We start from the raw sequence: 6,000 nt of genomic DNA, 5'->3' as shown, positions 1-6,000 counted from the left end.
ATGTCCAGGGTAATGGTTAGATTCACTCTTATTCAAAATGCTCATTGCTTGGCCTTTGTCTGGCACAAATGTAATTTGCTACTTATCAACCCAGGCCTAAATGTTGCCCAGGGCTAGCTGCATCTGGAGATGGACTGCTTCAGGACCTGCTTCAGGACCTGAGGAGTTATGAATGGTGCTGAACATTGTGCAATCATCAGTGAGCACCCCCAATTCTGACTTTATGATGGATAATTGGGCCCAGGACACTACCATGAGGAACCCCTGCAGCAATGTTCCATGACTGGGGTGACCTCCAATAACTCCAACTATATCCTTTGTACTAGTTCTGACTGTAACCAATGGAGAGCTTTTCCCGATTCCCATTGACTTCAGTTTTGCTAGGGCTTCTTGATGCTACATTTGGTCAAATTATGCCTTGATGTAAAGGGCAGTCACTCTCACCTCACCATTTGAGTTCTGCTCTTTTGTCCATGTTTGGATCAATGTTGTAATGAGGTCAGGGACTGTGTGCCCTGGAAGAATTCAAACAGAGTCAGTGAGCAACTATTTGCTGAGTAGGTGCTGCTTGATAGCACTGTGGAGGACACATTCTATCACTTGCTGATGATTGAGAGTAGATAGATGGGGCGGTAATTAGCCAGGTGGGATTTGTGGACAGATACCCTGGCAATGTTCCACATTGTTGAGCAGATGCCAGTGTTGTTACTGTATTAGAATAGCTTGGCTATGGGTGTGGCTAGTTCTGGAGAACACATCTTCAGTATTATTGCCGGAATGTTGTCAGGGCCCATAGCCTTTGCAGTTTCCAGTGCCTCCAGCCATTTCTTGATATCACATGGAGTGAATCAAATTGGATGAAGTCTGGTATCTGTGCTGCTGGCACCTCCAGAAGAGGCCAAAATAGATCATCCACTCGGCATTTCTGGTTAAAGGTGGCTGCAAATGCTTCCAGGAAAAGTGACTACAACACAAAGAAAAATTATGAAGCAAGTACATTTTATGAATATAAAATTATCGATTTTCTAAGATGAGCTTGCCACTGATGATAAATTTGTGTCTGCAGATTTTGTGGCTTATATAGTCAGCAATTTACTTTCCCTCAGCATATAGCCACAATGTGGTCTCAATACTTATTGGGCTAGGTTAGACCATTCAGCAGTTCAAGCTCATTCTAAATTCATTTAGATCATAGTTCATCTACATCTCAACTCTATTTAGCCACCTTAGCTCCATTTGCTTTGATACCCCTCCATAAGAAGTTATTGATCAGAGATTCGTGCAGACAAGCATTTCCTGATTTTCCTCCAAAATGGCTTGAATCTAGCTTTTAAAATTATTTTTTTCCTCATTCTTGTTTCCCCATCAGAGGAAATATTTTCTCTCACTGTATGCTATCAATCCATTTGTCATCTTAAATTCCAAGTCAGATCACTCCTTGATCTACTACACTTCATGGACATCCATCTTTACAATTGAGGTCCCACTGTATTCAGTCACAGTTGGACAGGCAGGAACACTCTTGTCAGTAGTATTGGACTGATATTGAATCCAATCAAATCTGAATGGTGTCAAGAGCACCTTTTGCAGGAAATCTGGCACCTATTATCAAAAGCGCTCAAAGCCACAGAAGTGACTGGAAGGGAAGCCGCTTCAGCATGTTTCACAGTGTAACATTGTACAGTTTTATATTTCAAATCAACTTGGACATAAATCACCAAAACATTGTAGCCTAGAAAATTACCATAGGCAATATTAACACGAGTGCTTAATAAGTCTGCATTCATTCAACCATTTATTTTAAATTGGTTAAGGCCTGATTTAAAGTAGTGGGCAATATGCAAAATATAAATAATGTACGTAACAACACCTTGAGTAAACTCCATTAAGTATAAGGAAACAAGACTTCATAGACTTCCACAAGAAGAGAAATGTAAAACACAGAGCACAATAATTCAAGGTGTATGAAAACGTGCCTGATTCTAATAACAAATATGGGGCTGTTACAATCAATTGCACCTCCATAGCAACTGACCTAATTCAGAGAGGTATAGCCATTTTCCTCCCTAAATTTCTGATTACGAATTCACTTCTGAGGAAACTTATCCATCTTAATAAGAATGTCAGTAATAGGACAATAGCACACAATTCCGAACTGCATGCTTGTGTTAGGGGTTTTGTAGGAATCATCAGATATTGAGTGCGCTCTTTGGACATCTGACAATAATCCCATGTTCTTCCAGGTCTGTTTCAGTCAGTGAGTTCAAACATTTGGTACTTATTTGCTTTTTTGTTTTTCAGCAATTATTAGGTCCCCCCCTGCTGAGATAGCAACCAGAGGCCTGTTTTCAGGGGCCTACTTCTGGACCTTTGCTATTGTCACTCGTGATCTGTGCACTAGTAATTGCACAAGAATGGCTCAGGCTGATTCATCCCTGAGCTTTTCTTCCAGCCCAATGAAATGTCCTCGGTCAGGGGTTCATGCTAAGTTTGCAGGAGTGGATCTTTGTTTTTATCTCCAGTCATCAGAAGTGCAATGAGGCATAAGATGTGGCTAGTGTGAGCACATTGTGAAGAACAGTGCAATTAATACCACGCTAATTGGTGAAGTATAACAGAGCATGAGTAAATTCCTTCCTCTCCTGGATGAAGCAACAAATAAAGTTTGGGTTAACTATTACTGGGGCAACGTTTGAATGTCAAGTGAATGCAATAGCACAATCAATTTAATTGATCAAACTACAAACAGAAAATACTGTGGAGAGGATGTAAATGACCCTCATAACTCTTGTAGGACTGTGCTAGGAATATTAGAACAAGAATAGGCCATTCAGCCCTTTAAACTCATCCTAAATTCATTTAGACCATGATCGATCGGCATCTCAAATCCATTTAGCCATCTTAGCTCTACGTGCCTTAATACACCTCCATAAGAAGTTATTGATCACAGCCTTGGGTGGACAAGCTCTTCCCGATTTCCCTCCTAAATGGCTTAATTCTAATTTTAAGAGTATGCCCCTAATTCTTGTTTCCCGATCAGAGGAAATATTTTTTCTCACCACATGCTATCAATCCATTTATCGTCTTAAATTCTTCAATCAGATTGCTCCTTGATCGACCGTAGTCAGGAAATGCAAGCCACATTTATGCAACCATCAGAATTTAACCTCCTTGAAGAATTATTTAAAAATTATTTTTATAACTGCATTGCGCCCATAACCAGGCTGTGCAATAGTAGCTACACTGTAATGCGAGAAAAACAAAAGGCATCTCCATAGTTATGAAATATCAGACAGCTATCGAATATTCATCCTTCAGATTTACATATGGACCTCCAATATAAGAAGAGCTATTATAAATTTATAAATCTTACGGCCATTTGGCCCATCCATTTCTGCCATCTCTTTGAAAGAACTATTCAATTTGTTTCATTTCCCTGTTCATTCCCCATGGGGGCGATTCTCCGAGCCTCGCACCGGGCCGGAGAATCGGTGCAACCGCGCCCCGACACCCCGACGCCGGCGCGCGATTCTACGAGGTGCGGAGAATCGGCGCCATTTGTGCCGGCGCGGCGCCGGCCGCGGGCCGCTGGAATTGGCGGGGCCGCCGATTTTCCGGCCCAAATGGGACGAGCGGCCGCGCAGATACGACAGAGTCCCACCGGTGCTGTTCACCCCTGGTCGCTGCCGGCGGGAACGAACGGTCGGGGGGCGGCCTGTGGGGAGGAGGGGAGCTCCGTCCCCCGAGGGTGGCAGCCTCCGATGGGGTCTGGCCCACAATCGGAACCCACTGATCGGCGGGCCTGCCTGTCCCCCCCGGGCCTACCTTCCTGCGCGGCCGGCCCCTGAACACCGGCGCCATGTTGAGTCGGGGCCGGCGCGCTAAAGAAGTCCCCCACGCATGGTACGGCCCAACTGTGCATGCGGGGGTTGGCGCGGCACCCATTTGCCGCCGGGAAAGGAGGCCGTGTGTCCAGAATCGGTCGTCCCCGTGCCTGTTTCACGCCGTCGTGAAATGCGACGGCGTTCAAGACAGCGTGAACACTTGGGCTCCATTTGGGAGAATCACCCCCCATATGTCTGCAATTTAAGATAATAAGATCAAAAGAAATAGGGGCATGGGTGCATGCCACTCAGCCTGCCCCGCAATTCAATAAGATCATTGCTGATCTTACTGATGGGTGGCACTGGAGCACAGTGGTTAGCACTGTTGCTTCACAGCGCCAGGCTCCCAGGTTAAATTCCCGACTTTTCACAGTAACTTCATTGCAGTATTAATGCAAGCCAACTTGTGACAATAAAGATTATTATTATTATTGAGGCCGTAACAAAACTTTCCTGCCTGCCCCCCCCCCCAACCAACACCCCCATTACCCTTGACCTCCTTCTAGATCAAAACTCTGTCTAATGCAGCCTTGAAAAGCTTTTTCTCCCCTTCAAGTATTTATCCAACACCCTTTTCAAAGTCACCATCGACTCTACTACTATTTCAAACACTGCATTCCAGACCATTCTCAACACACTGGGCCGGATATTCCGGCTGTTCCCGCTTGCGGAATCTTCCAGTCGCACCGACGGTGACCTCCCTGCTGTGACACAGGAATAATTTGGTTGGAGTGGGGCGATATGAAATATTTTCCTTCGGAATCTTGTCCGATAAATATTGTCATAAATCTTGTCTGTTAACTTTCAAGCATAATAGCATCATCCCATTAGCAAAGGAAATAAAGTGCAAGCATATAGGAAGGATCAGCTTCAGATGAGTCAGTGTTTGTTTCATGAGGCTAGTCTTTTCCTGCTTCTAGTATTTTAAGAACATGCAAACATAAGAAATAGGGGCAGAAATCAGACATTTGGCCCCGCGAGCCTGCTCCGCCATTCAATAAAATCATGACTAATGTGTTTGTGTTGAGTTCCACATTTCCATCTACCCAGATAACCATTGATTCCCTGTCCAACAGTAGCCTATCTACCTCAGTCTTAAAAATATTCAGTGAACCCCACTTCCATCGCCTTCTGAGGCAGGGAGTTCCAATGTCGCACAACCCTATGAGAGAAAATAGTTCTCCTAATCTCGGCCCCATAAGGGCGACCCCTAATTTTAAAATAGTGCCTCCGAGTTCTGGACTTACCCACAAGAACATAGAAAAATACAGCACAGAACAGGCCCTTCGGCCCACGATGTTGTGCCGAACCTTTGTCCTAGATTATCATAGAATTTACAGTGCAGAATCATAGAATTTACAGTGCAGAAGGAGGCCATTCGGCCCATTGAGTCTGTACTGGCTCTTGGAAAGAGCACACCACCCCATCCAACACTAAAGGCAATTTTGGACACTCAGGGCAATTTATCATGGCCAATCTACCTAACCTGCACATCTTTGGACTGTGGGAGGAAACCGGAGAAGCGGAGAGCTAACTGGTGGTGATTTAACCTGAAGACCGCCACATCTCAAGCAAGAGGGAAGGTTGAGAAAACAGGGCCTTCATGAATAACCTCAGCCTGTATGGGAATTGAACCTGCGCGGCTGGCCTTGCTCTGCATTACAAACCAGCTGTCCAGCCAAGTGAGCTAAGCTGGCTCCCTCCTTAAATAAGGAGACCAAAACTGCACACAGTATTCAAGATGTGGAGATGCCGGTGTTGGACTGGGGTGAGCACAGTAAGAAGTCTTACAACACCAGGTTAAAGTCCAACAGGTTTGTTTCAAACACTAGCTTTCGGAGCGCTGCTCCTCCCTCAGGTGAATGAAGAGGTATGTTCCAGAAACATATATATAGACAGTATTCAAGACATGGGGCGGGATTCTCCGGTCCCCCAGTTACGTGTTTCTCGGCAGCGCGACGTTTGCTGGTGCCGGGATCCCACCTTCCTGCCACTTGTCAATGGGGTTGCCCATTGAAACCACCCCACGCCGCGTGAAACCCGGCCACGGTCTCACCATTGCTCTGTGGAACTGAGGCACAACATCCTTACTTTTATGTTCAATTCCTCTTTTAAT

The sequence above is a fragment of the Scyliorhinus torazame genome, chromosome 21, assembly GCF_047496885.1.
Source record: "Scyliorhinus torazame isolate Kashiwa2021f chromosome 21, sScyTor2.1, whole genome shotgun sequence".
Lineage (NCBI taxonomy): Eukaryota > Metazoa > Chordata > Chondrichthyes > Carcharhiniformes > Scyliorhinidae > Scyliorhinus > Scyliorhinus torazame.
This window is presented reverse-complemented; position numbering follows the sequence as displayed.